Source organism: Xiphias gladius, chromosome 10, assembly GCF_016859285.1.
Source record: "Xiphias gladius isolate SHS-SW01 ecotype Sanya breed wild chromosome 10, ASM1685928v1, whole genome shotgun sequence".
Taxonomy (NCBI): domain Eukaryota; kingdom Metazoa; phylum Chordata; class Actinopteri; order Istiophoriformes; family Xiphiidae; genus Xiphias; species Xiphias gladius.
In genome coordinates, this window is record NC_053409.1 from 7,203,848 (window position 1) to 7,221,453 (window position 17,606).

The window sequence follows — 17,606 nt, forward strand, 5'->3', positions numbered from 1 at the left end:
TTTGAACAAAATTCTGATTCTTGAGTATGACAGTGTATGTGTGCAGCAGATGTATGTATTGAGTTTGATGTTTACAATATGTGTCTGTGCATTTCCATATTCTCTCTGTATTTGCATGGCAGTGTTGTGTTGTGTTACTTTACGATAGACAGGGAATATTTGGTTGATCATAAATCAAGGTTGCAAACTCCCCAATTACAACAAAGGAGAATAGAGATCTATTGGGTCTAGCAGAAGATTATAACTCTATAAGGATGCAGTTGTATAAATCAATCAGACTCTTATAATTTTGCTGACTCATGCTTTGGCCTGCGTTAAAAGCAGCGCAGAAAACAATTCAACCTGTCCTGCTCTGCAAAAAGACCATCTCAAACAATTTACTGTAGCCTGGTATTTAGATTTGATATCTTAGCTTTTATTTCGCATGTGAGAAAATTCAGTATGATGCACAAAATGTCAGAAAGAAACAGAATCATACTGTATACTGCCTAAAAATCAACTTTACATCTAGAATCGAGTTTCAAACTTTTACTTTGTTTAAAACACCTGATGAAATCAACAACTGGAAGCACATTACATTTAAAGACATACAATGACTTGGTGCTGTTGTGTACAAATGCTGGTGTGTCAATCTGAAACGGCACAGAAACATGAGCAGCAACATACATGCTGAAGTCCTTACTGAACACACAGTGCAATTTGGGTGTGCGTGCTTTTGTGATTCCTTAGTCAGTGTGCTTCAGTTAATCAGCTCTTTCTCTCTCTCCTACTTTTCTTTCTCCATCTCTTCCTGGCTCTGATGACATCATCACTAGGTGTATATGCGAAAGGTGTTTGTGCTATGTATGTGTGTTTTGGGTATCTTTGTGTTTAGTAATGTTAACACTGCAACAGACAGATAAACCCTCTGACTCTCTAGTTCATTATAATGACAAATGGCTGTGTACAGAGTGTGTGTGTGTGTGTGTGTGTGTGTGTGTGTGTGTGTGTGTGTGTGTGTGTGTGTGTGTGTGTGTGTGTGTGTGTGTGTGAGAGAGAGAGAGTGAACTAATGAATACACAAATGCACAAATGCAGACAGCACACACTGCCACATCTATCACGGTACATTTGTAACTACAGTGATCATGATAAAAAAACATTTATTTCTGTGTGTCTGCAATTACTGTAACACTGACACACTAATAGCAACACACATTTGTATAACAAGATACTCAAATACATACATCACACACCTATGCATATAAGGAGACGTAATGGATGAACAAATGAATTTGGTAATAATACTGTTCTATTCTGTTCAACCAATAATACTAACCAAAGAAACTATTGGTTAGAGTGCAATTTTAATAATCTTCAATACTGAAATAAAACCTAGAAAAAAGAAACAGTAAAAACAAATTCTTCTTAACCACAAGAATGTCGTAATGGTCCAAGCAGATCAGCCCAGACATCCCTTTGCCTAACACCTTCCTCAAGCATTTCTAAGGATAATCCTCAGTATGCTGGGAAATGTAGTCAGATCCCAACAGGTGCCGTCTGCCAACCCTACGTGGAGGTTGATTTCCCAATCCTTACCATCCCTCGTGACTGAGACAGAGATACAGTTCCCGGAGCCTTTAATAATTAAAAGCACAATGTGTATTTTATAATACATGAAACCTTATATGATAACATCAGATGTTATTTTTTGCCTAAAAATACAACTATTCAAAGAGAATGTAAAGAACATTTATTTTATGAGAACTGTAGCCGTATATTATGCAGTAAATAGATTTTGTGTCAGGGAATGAAAATCTTTCACAGTTTGATCCATGAGGCTCTAAATGAAGGATGGGTGGATTCCTGCTGTTATTGCTGCTGCTCTTCCTGAAGCTTAACATCTTTATTGCTGCAGATAATTGTTCAGACCTGGAAGAAGAAATATTCAGATGAACTGTTTTGAAAAAATAAAAAAGAAATAAAAGAAATAAAGGCCCCACACCCCTTGATTCAACAAAAGCATCAGCATTTAAACTACAGAATATTGCAGCGTATTTTAGAGGAATTGCTGCTCAGTGGATTTTCTTGTGGGCGCTAAGTAATTCTGCAGATTTTTTTTGTGCGAATGGTTTGAGAGAGTTATGGGACAGGAGTCAACAGACTAGACGTTTTCTCTGTACAGCCCTGTAAAGAGAAAACTAGTGCTACTGACTAGTGCGATCATGTTCCCTGCTTGCTGGCATTTTATCTGTTAGCTCACCAGCTACAGTAGTTCACTAACTCTGTAAGTAGCCCCCATGTCACCAAGCCTCTAATGCCGCATTCACGCAATGTCGGTAGACTGGGAAGAACAAGAACAACACCAACGTATTCCAACATGGGAGTGTTCATACATTCTTCCAAGGTAGTTAGCCCTAGTGCCAACCTTGCAGCCACAACAGATGAACAGCATCAATTAGCTGCTTTTGTTGTGTTATGTATTTGTAGCAGTCTGTTAACAAGGGCAGCCAAATGCAAACTGTGCCCCTGCTAGCTAAATGTAAGTAGCTAAATCCAATTGTTGGCATGTCGCCAAGTGGGAGATATCCACTCTGAATTAAAAGTTAAAAGTTAAAAGTTGAATGTTTTTCCCCACTTGGCTGCTTTTAATTATGGTTTAAACAGTATGAAGAGAACATGACAGAGTGTCACCTATTTTGCAGGAATGTGACGGTTTTTCATTGTGCCACTTTGTAGCGGGACTAGGCATATACTCTCAGGTCGGTTTGTGTAGCTTCACCCACCTCCAACCTGACTACAGGTCCAAACAGCAGGACCGGAAAAAAACCTGTGTGGGTCGACACAGCCTTAGGGAACTGCTGGTAGCCAGTTTTGAAATAAATTAATAAAACAGTCAAGTATTTAATTTATCTGTCAAACTGTGTCAAAATCAAACAAAAGAACATAAAAAGAATGGATGGAGGGATCACAGAAGGTGGGAAAAGCATGATGAAGAGAGAATAATTAATTTCCCTCAATGACAGCATGTAAAGTATTTTTCCTTTAATCAGTTGATATCATAATTGAGGGGAAAAGGCGATTGTTGACTCAAAATACCCTGCCATTACAGCCACTTCATTTCTGGTCATTGAATGTAATATAAATGTTGAAACTAAGGTGTAGAGACGGACAAAAATAAAACGAGGCTGAGAGGGAAAACAAGCCTAATGTAGCACAGGACTTTTTTGTTAGGGGAAAGAGCCTGATGGTTGTGTGTGTATCAGTGGGCGCGTGATATATTATTGATCAACCCTAGTTAGGAAACTGTGGGAAACACAATCACATCATTGTCATATTACATCTTTTATCAGGGCATGTATGTAGTGTTTTTAATCAGTGTCAGAGGGGGTCTATGATTGTGTACTTTTTTTGCAGTTACACATTACTGTGCCTGATCTTCATCTCCTGACAGTTGACGACACTTTTGCCTTGAATATACAGTACAGTTCTATTATATGTTAATGGTTAGGCTTCATCTAAACTCTCTAAAAGCCTGGTATGATTCATTCTTGTTGTTTTATCTGTTTTCGTCATTTATGTAGCTTTATTTTCATTTTTTTATATACTTGTATTCTTTATATAAACTACTATTTTAGCAATAACTCACCTCGTACATGATCACTGGGTGGAGTAATTAATGTTACACAACAGTGTTTGGTCTGCAATGTGTTTGAAGGGTAAAACATGAGACGTTACTTTGCTAAATAGAAAGTTGGAAAACAGCCTCTGATGAGCCTTCATAAGTGGACGTCTCTTTAATAAAAAGGCAGAATATTGAGTTACAACCAACCAGTCTTGTGTGTGTAGAGGTCTGTATGGTTATACCACAGCCTTGTGTCGTATTCAGGCAATTTAATGAAGGTAAACACAGTAGACAGCCGTACATAGTGGCACTGCGCTCTGGCGCAGCACTTCTCAGAGGACATAATAGCAACATATCAGTCCTGCTGCCTTCAGATGCTGCAGGGATTTAATCAACCGAAGGAGAAACTCCTCAGCATACAGTATAAAGCAACTGTGGACAGCAGATACTTGAAGGATCATCCATATTCAGTCATCGATCAATGAATCCTGATTTACTGATTTTCCTGCTTTAAAACCCATTAAATGTTATTTTTCTGTGCTGATTTCGGTTGGAGAGTGTTTAATTGCAATAAATTACTTATATATTAAGCATTAATCCGTTGTTGCAGCATGTCCGCAGCAAGTATTTAGTTTCAAACACAGGCGCCTGATAACCTAGCCTACTGTATCAGTAGCCTATGTGAAGCTCCCAAAAACAAAGGGATTTTAAGATTTAAATAAAAAATCCATATTCAAATAAGTTTTTTTTCTGTTTGTCTTAAAAGGATAACAAAAACCAATTTGGGACCACCAAGCCATGATTCGGGTGCCATTGTGACTTGTAAAGCAAACTGTTGCTGAAAATGATGATGATACTGATAATCTGTTCATTGGGGACCACGTTCGGGACCTGTACCACCTACACTATTTTTCACGCTCACCATCAACAGCACCACAGTTGCAGCCATGAAATCATTTAAGTACCTTGGCACCACCATCTCCAGGGATAGTAAATGGGACATCAACATAAGCTACATAACCAAGGAGGCCCAAATGAGGATTTGCTTCCTCAAGCAGCTGAAGAAAATCAACCTGCCACAGGCAGTGTTGATCCAGTTCTACACTGCTGTCATCGAGTCCATCCTCACATCATCCATCACTGTCTGGTACAGTGCAGCAAACAAACAGGACATTCAGAGGCTGCAGCGCATCATTCGCTCAGCCGAGAAGATGGGCTGCAAACTGCCCCCCATTGATCACCATTGAGCACTCCACAAGGGCCAAACAGCAAGGACTGAGACTCATAAAAACCTCCACGAGCAGACACAGGAACAGCTTCTTTCCAGAAGTGTTTTTTTCTGCTATATAGATGAACTGTACTGTTAACGAACTGGACTACACTGTACATTACATTCCATCTCTGCTGTTATATTAATGACTTACTGGTCGCACATCCCTCATTTAATCATTGCACTTTTCATTTTCACATATGTCATCCAGCTGGTTTTTTCAACTTAATTGTTGGTTGCACGTGTCATCTAATTTTTGCACTCTTCACCTATATATGTTATTCATCTCTCTTCTTTTTTCCATAGCACATTCCACATTTTATTTCAAACATGTATATCCCCTTTCAAAACCATTATAACTGTCTGTAAATTGATTTTGTCATGTCTATTTTTCCAGGCATTCAATCAATGAAACTAGGATTATAATATAATTATAAATAATTATAAGATAATAATATTAGTCTATTATTGTTTTTTGTGATAGCTGTATTGTCATTTGCGTAGTTGAATTTTCGTTTATCTTTTTTAATCCATTCAGGCACTCCTCTCTGTTATAGGATGCAAATTATGACAGATGTCGCCATCAGGTTATGATAGCTTACTGGGTAAAGTAGTAGACTGACAATGATAATGTTGGCGATTTGAAAGGTCTGTCAAGCATCTTTCATCCATAGAAAATGCCCATTATATTTGTCTGGTTAGATTTTTCCATCATGCTATATGCAGAATGGGGATGATTATCATCATCTCCGTCAAGTGGGCTAAGTGAGAGGGATTTTTTTTAATCTATCCAGGTAGCATACTGTTAGATAAAGGATTATTCAAACCCTTTTCAGCATTAATGTCCATATATAATAAATAAAATATTCATCTCAGAAAGAAAATGCAAATACTATACTTTAAAGGGACTGGCTACACATAATTTCAATTCAAATTCCTACAGGTAAAAGCAGTGAAAATGATTAATTAAAATACCTTAACCTGAGTCATCATCATGGTTTCAAAGTTTTCAAATTATTGTCACTGCATTCAACACGTGACCTCACTTTCCAAAAGCAACTGTTTATCGAAATACAGAACTTTGTTGTGTTGTTGAAACACACTTGACTACATTGTGAAAGAGTAATCACATAATCCCTGATGTGGTCCACACTGCAAAAAAAAAAAAAAACTTTCGGTCCATGTTGTCCATAAGATTTTTAACATGTATTATACAACCTATGTAGCCTATTATATCATCCAGATGTCCATACCTTATCCACACCTCAGATGAGATATGGACATCCTCACTTGTGAGGTTTGGATCAATTTGATTTTGGATCAATTTGATTTTTTTTTTTTTTTCAAATTTTTTTCTTTCAAAGACTCGCTGTAAACCTGGGGAAGCTGCAGGGACTGCAATTATCTCCAGGCTAACTCTGAAACAAAAAGCTGGGGTAATGGTCTCCTAACATACTAATCTTGCTTTGTGAAACAGGCCCTTTCTAGATGTCCTGGTACCATCAGGTTTCAGCTTTCCGAATGTGTTTATCGCACTGATATAAAGCTCCTCCTCAAGCTGTTCAGAAGGCTTGACTTAAGTTGACACCTTCAGTTATTTCATTTACAAACTTAATTTATAACTTGCTCCTGTAAACCTATAGCCCTTTATTGACATGTATAATACAGTATTCGTACAAGACATGTGTGGATGCACATGCAGATGCCAGTTCAGCCTGGGCAACATGACAAAGTGAAGGCAGATAAGGTGCAGCTCATCCCCCAGATCTAATGCTCCAGTGTCTTCCAGATGTCTGAATAATTAATAGTTGTTCCTCACTACAAGTTGCAACAAGTACGCCAAAGATGCTGAATGTGCTGATTCTGCACAGACCCGCTGATGATGACCCTTCATTGATCTGAATTCAGCAAAAAGGCAAGAAGCATACAATTATACCAGTACATCTCTCTCTATCACTCTCTCTCCCTCTCTCTCTCACACACACACACACACACACACACACACACATTTTTATAATATATTATATATGAATATATATATTCACATATCGTTGTGCAGGACTCGTCAGCGTATTTAAAAAAAACCTTTCGGTTGATGCAAAAATGCTCTCAAGTTGCAGAGAAGTATACAACATTAGTAAGGCATCTGCTTTATGTGTTAGTTGATTTGTTTTTTTCAATTTATTTTAAGCGTTGTAGGGCTTGAGCCAGTCCAACCAACTTCCTAATGAATCATGACATTAAAGGAATTCAAGCTACAAAAAATCTGAAAAAGGAAAGAAAACAAAGGTACAAGCCTGTGTTTTTAACGACTTCTTACAAGGAATGAACTACACATAATGCAATGTTTTCAGTTTCCCCGTTTAGACTATTAGGGGACTGTCGGGTGTGTATCTACATAAAAACATTATTTAACTAGATAAACAGCTGGTTTTCTTGGTTTGTCTTAGTTGGAGTAATTAGATGAAGCCACACGTGTGTGGGCACATGCAGTCGCAGGATGCGTGCACACATACATATGGATTGCTGAAATCAGAGGTGTAGTGCTATTTGTACCGGAGCACACCTATGATATATGCGCATGTGTGCACGCACACGGTTAAGTTGTGGCTCGTTTCAAGGTTATGTAACCACTGTTCCTATGGCGGCAGGTTTACATAACTTAGGAAAATATAACTGACAACTAGATGAAATGTTACACCGATTTTATGAATAATTTCATTTCATTGTGAGATAGTACGCCAAAAAAATAGCTAAGTAGTGTTAGACAATACCATGGATGTAGTAGGTTGTAATTAGCGTGGCATTAAGCGATGAAGGCGATTGACCACAATTAGTTTGTGTTGCGAATGATTTCATCCATGTACTTTTGATGAGCAAATGAAGCCGCATTCGAAACACCCATTCTGGGGAAAAGCTGCAGTACAGGCAGAGGTCAAGCTCATCTAACAGTCTAGGCTATGAAAACGGAGCGAAGCAAGCTTTCATTTCCTGCAGGCGTTGGGGATACAGCACAAGCTGTCTGAGTAGAGCTCCCGGCAACTTTTAAGGTGGAATGTTTTCTTGCATGTAACTCCCTGTTAGAGTTGACGTTGGGAATCAGCCAATATCTTAAGTGCCAATAGGATAACTTTGACTTTTTATTGGCTCTCTTGCATGACATACAGTACATACACACATGGGGGACTTTTAGTAAACAATCACACATGTATGTGTAGTAATCACACGTACTTGCGTCTCATCCTCCATAACCCGCCCCATCTCCCACACACACACACACACACACACACACACACACACACACACACACACACACACAGTAAATACAGGTTTTGCTTCAAGTGATTTATCAGTGATGACAACATGGCTTCCAGTAGCTTCTCAAATGTCCCTTTGTGTCACTGGAACATTGTGAAGTGTAGCATGAACTCTGTGTACATACAGTATGTGTGTGTATCTAACAGCATGTATGTTCTGCAGCAGGTTGGCATGCATGTTTAAGTCTAAAGGTTTCATTTTATGTATAAATATCATGATGTTGGCACACATGCAACTGTTTTATGTTACAGCATCAGTTGAGTGTTTTGCGTGCGTGTGTGCAATCTACTGTTTTTAGCTTCTGAAAACATATGAAATGTGACAACTGTGAAGTTACCATATTCCCATGCAAAGACACTGAGAGGATTCTCTCAGCTTTAACAACATTTTAACAACATTTCTCCAAATGTTTTACTTTCACCTCTTTTTCTCTCTCAATAAGAGTTGTCCCTCCTCACTTCTGGCCCCCATGAGAGTGTATTCTTCACTGGCATTTTCCAGTGTATACTGTACGTGTTAGATGTGGGATTTTCAGACTATCAGGAAAGACAGGAGAGTGTGCAGTGGCAACACATCTGATTACTGTGAGGGCTGATGTTGGTTGATGGCTTATGGGCTCCTGCAAGGATGTTGATACTGAGATTTACAGTTGTATTTCCGAACTGCAAACTCTTCTTCAATACAGTACCTTCAAAGTTCACGACCTACTGTATACAACAAAATTAACTACACCTCTGTGCAATATCACTGAAATGACAAATGATTCAAAATTGTACCACCTTACCTCCATATGGTAAGGAATTGTCTAAACAAGTAAGAAACCAGGTTGTGAGACTTCACATAGATGGGAGAGGGTACAACAGTATCAGTAGGCTACTGAACACAAGTCAAAACACAGTTGCAGCAGTGGTTAGGAGGTACAGGAAGAGCCATGCAACCAATACAACCAATATTTTAAACTATTTATATATATTATTATCAGTGGAAAATTGTGTTTCAGTGACTGGTCAGACAGTGCAAAGGAGTTGCATGAAGTCAACTTCTACAGATGACACGACAGCACAAAACTGCAAGATTAACATTTTCCAAAGAACAGGTAAAGAAGCCTGATGAATACTGGCAGCACATTCTTTGGCCAGACGAAACTATAATAAATATGTGTGGATCACATGGGGTCCAGTTTAGTGTTAACCTGGCCAGGACTGCAACAGTGACTGCACAGTGCCAACCGTGAAACATTGAAGTGGGAGTTTGCTGATATGAGGCCACCTGGTTGCAAAAGGTGTGGGTGAGATGACATTTATAGATGGAACTGTGAAAGATTTCTGAATCCCTGCTATGTGAAACAGACTCGACAGAGTACAATAGGTGAGTGGTGGACTATTAAAGATAGAGTATAAATTACACTTAATGAAATCCCTTAGTGGGGTTTAACAGATTACATAGTGAAAATGTACTATGCAAATTTACAATTCTATCACAGTTGGAGCCTTGTATGTGGTATCATTTATGATACATTGGTTTTGGAATACACATACCATAATATACTGGGTTTTCATGATATAATGTGCCTTTACTTTGCCAAACTGACCTCATTCAGAGAGGTACACATGCAGTGCATCTGGGTGAAACTGTAGACACACATTGACTATAAAACATTCGACAAGTGTATAATCACTAGTAATAGCCAAATTGCAATTAGATCTCTTCCCATTATTCGTCTGAAGCAAACTTAGTTAGCAAAATAAACTTAAATAAGATTTGCCATTGCACAACTTATTATACTGATACCTTAGAGGAAAAATGTCATAAATTGTCTGAATAGCTACAACCTGAAATGTTTCTAAATGATATGATAATTTAAAAAAAAGGATAAAGTCCTTAAAATGATCTGTTATTTGTCATACAGCTGCTGTGAATGAAAACATGTATATGATCCAGCAACAGTGAGTCTACAGTCATGCTAGTTGCTCTGAAACTGTACAACTACTATGACATGCTCACAGTGATAATGCTAGCATGTTGATGTTTAGCAGGTATAATGTTTACCATGTTTAGCATGTTTAGCATTTTGGCATGCTAAAAATTGGTCATCTGTCTGTCTAAATATTAGACAAATTAAAGTTTGACCAGATGATAGCACTAGATGAAAAGTCAGGGGACCTAAATTACAACTTAAAATTCATCTTCTGGGGACCACCATTGTGTGTACTAAATTTCACTTTAATCCATCCAAGGTTTTGAGATATTTCACTCTGGGCTAATGTGTTGGACCAGCTGACCAAGCTACAGACCTAGAATTAAGCCTTGTGTTGAATTAATTAACCAGCTTCTTAAAAGACTTGCTATTTTCCATGTGCCCACCAGACGTCCCCAGACTTTTTTTCCTGTCTCCTCACCTACCTGCTCACCTGTTTCTTATCTGCAATCACCTGAGCTTCCCCGCCTGCCCACACACCTGTTCCTAGTTTTCTCATCAACCCAGTCAGTATTTAAACCTGCCTTTGTCGCCTGCTCCTTGTCGGATCATCTGTTTTTGTTCGGTTGTGTTTGCCGATTTGAATGTGTTTTGTAGACTGCCTGTGCCTGTGCCTGTGCCTGTGCCTGTGCCTGTGCCTGTGCCTGTGCCTGTGCCTGTGCCTGTGCCTGTGCCTGTCCCTGTGCCTGTAAACCTGTCTGCCTGTAAGCTTTATTTCAACTATTAAAAATACTTAACTGCATCGTCCTGTCTTTGTGTCTGCGTATGGGTCCTTCCTGCCTGTGATGATATCAGCTCCACTGACAGTCAAGTCGGTTTAGTGTGTGTGCAACAGCCTTACGAGCAACAAACAAATGCGAGACAGATGAGCAGGTGGGTGTGGTGTATCAGGTTATCGAGAAAGCTCAGGGTTACGCACGGCAGGTGGGAGTGGCAGGATCTGAAAAGACAGTTGGCAGAATGGCAAAGGCAGGCAGAAAATGACTGATTAACTGAATATGAATGAACTTTAAAAGATTCTGTTCATTTGGTTCTTTTATCAAATTTTAGACTCAAGCATGACTCAAGTCGAGGCAATGTGACCAAGACAAAACCTGGCATTTTTACACGTTGTTTTAATAAAGTACAAATCGAGTGTGTGTGTGTGTGTGTGTGTGTGTGTGTGTAATGGGATTCTATTAATAGCTTATTCAAACAGCTGCGTGAATGTCTGTGCTATTGAATTAACAGGCCAAATGGATTAGTAAACTCAAACCCTGATGAATTATCTGCCTCGGTTAACATGGATCCTCATTAGTGTGATTGGTGCACGTGTGTCTTTTAACCTTGTGAGTACCTCCTTTATGAATCAGTCTCTCTTTCTCACTTTCCATTTGTCTACCTCTCCTTTTTTTTCTGTTCTCTCTCTTTACCTGTCACTAACACACTTTCTTCTAATTACTGTTTTTACAGTTCTTTCTTTACCGAGTGTGTGTGTTTTGTGTTACCAAGTGGTTTAATGTTTGACATTGAATTTCATTGTAAAGAAATTCCTGGAACTTTGGCTTTCTGTCTTGAAAAACCTTTCATCTATAAAAGTTGTGATAATAGTAGAAGTGATCCTGCTTTTAGTCTTAACAACCACATAACTTCTGCATGAGGGTAAAACTTTTTGCACTTTGCATTACTTTGCTTTTCATTAGCACTTATTTAAATGGCTCCAGGTTTTTTGCTACCTTAAAAGAAGTGTTATTAGACTGCAGCTATTTGGCAGCCTTTAGATCAAACACTAATCTGACAGTTGCTAACTGGATCATAAGTTGTTTTACCACAACTCAGTGAAAATACATGGCTAAAGAAGTGCTGCTACAAATATTTTATTGTAAGGAATTATTTAGGGGCGAAATTATAAATATGACAGAGACGTTTGGGAAAAGGGGTCCAGGCCAAGATAGTCTTGGCTGTTAGGGAAACAGCATGGTCTTTGGGGAACTACAACACCAGCAGTGAAGCATCAACAAAGTTGGTTATTTGCTCTGGCAGTGCGTTGGCCCAGAGATGACACATCTGCTCAACTGAGCGAACTCATGAAATTGAGTTAGTAACCTAACAGAATATACAGAGTGCAATGTAATAAGAAAATCCCTCAGAGCACAACAAACATGATGTGTTTAATTTTAACTCAGTAATTAACAAATTGCTTTTTACAAACTGGCTGCATCATATCCATTATCCTTCGAATGTAGTTTTATTAAATCCCATCAGTAACATGATAATATAATCTTGTGTGTGTGTGTGTGTCTGTGTATTGTACTTGCTTAATGACTTGCAATCCACAGCGTCTGTATGTCGCTCATCAATATTTGGATGAGTGTATTTAAGTAACTGTCTGCTTGTGTCTATGCGTGTGTGTTGTGTGTTTATCACTGAGCAGAGCGGATTGACTACTCTCGACTTAAAGGTAGTCATGGTCCTAAGAATGTTTTTCACTGGATATCTACTAAGTTTTCTTTAGTCTAAAGCCGCATTTGGGTGGGATGAAAATTGCAGGCCGGCAGAGGTTGAGAATGAAACGTTCACTCTGCTGCTCTGTACGCTAACTCGTTGTTCCATGCATTTTAACCATTGGGAAATTACAGAATATAGTTGGCAATAGATATGGAAGTTCAGCAGGACCAAGCCAAAAAACAAAGCCAAAAGCCTCCACTACGAGTTTGCTGAAAAACAGTAGATAATTGTGGGTGTAATTATTACTGGGATGGGGGGTGAAAAATTACCCACATACACGGTCTGGAGGGGATGAAAAATCACTGACCAACACAGGTACTGTTAAAATCACCTGACCTCCCGTAGAGAAATGAATCTAGTCCAAATGAGGTTTAATACTATGAACCATTAGGAGATAAGAGAGGGGAGGAGGGAGGAGATTGTTCATTTCTCCATTAAAAAGATAGGCTTTTTAAATCTTTATTTTTCCAGGATGGTTTAGCTGAGAATCAATGCTATTTCTAAGCAAAACCGGCTCCACCGTTCTGTGGATGTAATGGAAAAGTAACATAAACTAAAACACATTTTAGTCGGGGGTACTTTTATTTTGTTTGGGCATTTCTTATTTCTTTGAGCTCTGTTTATGGTGTCAAATCTTTCAATCACTTGCTCTGACGGTCACTATTTTTCTGACTGCTGAGCTCCTGAGAGTTGTCATGCCACTAGTTGCAGCATAACTGCATATTAAACAGTTTTCAATAAACTGTTTTTAATATGGCGATTTTGATATTTATTATTTTTTCCGAATTGATTTGTTTAAATATGTAGTTAATTTAAATGTCGCCAATTTTTTTTATTTGGTGAAATGTCGGTAAAAACACACGATAAATGAAAAATGATGTGATAAATCATGTGGCACCCTTAACCGTTCCTCAAGCCACACCACTTTGGAAACCACTGCTCTGTATCAGAAAGGGAATGAAAGAACGGAAACACTTTTTACTTTGAGGAATATAATTCAAGCATGACGCCTGACTATGTAAGATACATCTATGGTGGTGCTATCAATGGGTAAAATTTGACTGTCAGCTGAGTAAAACCTACACCGTAGGTACCTCTGGAAGGACTGAAATCCTGCATTTTGTTAGATTTTTAAAGAGGTGCATATCAGCAACAACTTGGCATGTGGTGTAGCAATTGTTGCTATGTGCACAAACTCTGTAGCTCCACCATATCCTAATAAAGCAGAAATATAATTCCAATTCAAGTATTAAGTTTGCTTTGCTTTTTTGCTTTTCAATTTGCCAAGGCTGCTACAAAACTCTTGTTTGATAACATTTTGTTCAAGGATTCACACACCACTACCAGACTCAACAGCAGTGAAGCTGAAAGTTTGCAATGTTATTGACAAGGCCGTCTCACAGATAGCACTGACACAATAGCACTTCAGATTCTGTCTGCATTTCTAAGATGCTTTGATCAAAGTGTTAACACAAATAAATCACCAGACGTTACAACACCTGTTTAATAGAGCCCACTGATCTGCAATTATCTGTTGAATACATCACATTTCCTTTAGTGTACAATTCCCTTGTGTTATATTCATCCTGTGGCAAGCTGCTGGTTTGCCTGTTATAAACACGCTCTTTCTCGCTCTCTCTCACACAGACACACAAATACATACGTTTGTTCCACTGTCTCCATGGGGACAACTAATTGCAATAATGCATTCCCTAGCCCCTTACCCTAACCTTAACCTGAACCTAATTCCAACCCTAATCCTGAAACCAAATCTTAACAGCCATATAAACTTGTGGGTTCCAGCATTTTAGAGCCCCACAAAGCTGTCAGATGAATATGGTATAGCTTATTACCTAAAGATGCATGAATTATGACAACCTGAGTCAGGTTTTCTTTCTAACTGTTTTTATTCCTCTTGTGGCATGAAAAATATTTGAGCCTCATTTTTTTTTAATGTTTTTCACATGTCCCATCAGGTGAAAGAAGGTGACAGAAGAAATATGTATTTAAAGAAAACCAATGACTGAAATTTCATGTGAAAATTTTGATGTGAAAACTATAAAATAATTTGGATTTTTAATGCTGTTAAACTAATGTGATCACATATTTTAACATATTCTAATGCTGTTCAATGCAATGCAAAAACGTTAAACCTCACTCCTGACTCCTGAAACCCTCTCCTCTCTTTCTAATCCTCCTCCTCCCTCCCTCATTCTCGCTCTTGATTCCTCAGCCCCTCCCTACCACCCCTTGTTGAACTGTATTTCTTCCAATGAACATTTTCTACAAAAGTAAAAGAAAAATATTGTCCATGGCTCTCCAAACACTCTCAGATATAATTTAGCAATATAGTCTCTTCAGTTTTGCGGACTTGTACATCAGTTCGCCAGGTCTATCTTCTATGAAAACTGGCAAAGTACCCAGGGCACAAAGCCACAAGACACTCAATGCAAATGTACTTGATTTTTCATGTGCATGCAGCATCATGGCATCTGTTTGCATTTTTTGCTTCGGTGAGCTGGGGCCAGTGGTTTCCAGGGCCAAACCTGATTTCAGGGGGTGCTGTGGACACTGCTCTGCACTTCAAAGGAGGTGGGGTGGCATTGGGTCTTCCTCTTGCTTGTGGTTGGATGAAACGTACACTTATTAGCGCACAAGCTACAGATGCCTTGAAATCCAGAAGATCCTTCTTTTCCAAACCAGACAGGAGGTGCCAGACATTCGCAGTGTGCACATCCATGAAGTGAAATAACACACCAGCGTTTGTTTTTGCGTCTGTTGGGATACATTGTGACACATTGGCCCATGAGCTCTACTCATCCCATATGCTGATTAAATAGCTTCATGGAAAATGGCCTTTGGATATTGAGCATTTTTTTTCTTTCTTGCTCCATCTTTGGGCTAAATCTGGTGGGGACTGGCCAGTGCAGGAAGAGGCCATGTGGATCGCTGAACTATCAAACCAACGTGTGACAGTGATGTTTTCACCATTGCTGACAACAGATTTTTTTTTTGAGTTGCTTTTCACTCTCCAGTTTCAGTTGTGCTCCTTGGAGCCTGTCGATTCTGCATGTGCGATTGCCATAGATGCCCCTTTGTTGCAATGCCTGAATGAGTGGAATGGTGCAAAAGAAACACACTTGTGATTCTTTTGCTGTATGTCATTACAAAGGCGCATGACTACGTCTGTCGAATGACCTGACCAGTCCCAGCTAAACCCTGATACACCTCAAGTCTGTACGTGTATACAGAGGTCCCAGCTCTCACCCACACTTCAGACCACGGGGTCTGGGTTTTTTTTGGGATGTACTGCTTGAGAGGCAGGTGAAATTCTTCACGTTCAACTGCTGAAGGGAAGGTTTTCTTAAGTGCATCTAACACTTTTCTGATTTTGAAGAGCTTATCAGCATTTCCTGGCCCCTGTGTAATTATCAATGAAATATATGTACCTCAGACTCTGCTCAAATCTTTTCACTGGCATGAGTATTTGAGGTATGACATAACCATATTAATTCCTAAAAAATGTCTTAATTTCATCTTCTATCACAGCCAGATTTTCTTTTCCTTTTTGGAGTGCATATATGTTTGTATTGTGCACTATTTCATTTATCAGATCTTCTGGAAAGTGATACATAAGGAAATGTATTGGTTCTTTTCCCTCAACATTCGCTTTCTACTTTCCTGAAAAAGGAGGCAAGTCTCCCCAAGACTGGTTGTCTTTGGTTTTCCAGACATTATTGCTTTTTTTCTGTTTTTCAGGTGGCACATCCTCAGCTCCCCTGTCACTACTGGTAGCATTTGCTAATCCTGCTTTTTCTGGCAGCCATTCACCATCACTGCCACTAGCATCCTCCTCACTCGACTCAGGTGGTATTTGCTCTACTATCCTTTAGGCCTTTTTATCAAGCACTGCACTTCAGCTCTAAAAAATATTAAGACACTAACTGTTACTCCCATAATGAAACTAATCCACACAAAATATTGTTATATTCTAATAACATATATCAATTTATTTACCGCCCAAACAGTTACTGCAGATGAAGTATTTCCAAGAACAACAAAGTCACAGTAATACTATGAACTGTAGTTGAAATATAGCCAGCAATGCATGATGTCCAATTGAGTGGACAGATGGTTAACTGTAATTTCCTCCCAACATAAAACCAATACTTGGAATTTTGAACAATTATATTACTCCTTTGTTGTTACTTGAGGTTACCAAATTTCATTTACCTCCCAGGCTCTCCTTCTGTAAAAGGATTTCCAAGATATTTTTGAGCTGCTCAGCATTTCTGGCTGTCTGTCGGCCATCTTGTTTTTCAAGAAATTTATGATGCACTTACAGTGGCCAGTGGGTCACAGTGTATGGGATGAAATACCGGTGTCACCTGTGGTGGTTAATGTGCAACTATACCATCAAAACCCATGCATATACAAGAAAATGGCTTTTGAAAAGCTGACCACTGTAGTACCCACTATGCATGAAAGGGTTAATAAAGCATATAGAGATCTCCCAGTCTGTTCTCCAGTAACTCAACATTATCTGCTTTATTGTCCTGGAGTCATTAAGGAACTATTTGTTATATTGACAACCCATCAACAATCAGGTTGTTCCTTAATCAGTCCTCACTCGTTTCTTAGTAACTACGCTCAGTTTCGTGTACCTTATTGCAAAGTCTTAACACATCACTCTTATATCACAAGTGGGTTCAACAAGTACAACAAAGTGGTGAGTCCTCTCTAGTGACTAGTTCTGGCTGCGTCAAGTTCATTTGTCAGATCCTCCCAGTTAAACTTTTAATCGTATCAACATTTCGGTAATTGCGTCTGATACATATTTAATTGTTGTTTCAGATCTTCTTCTGCTCAGTTTATTTTTAGGTTTTATTTGTGGTGTGACCAAAGATTATGCTGCAACTCTAAACTGTTTCCACCTTCTTAGTCAACAAA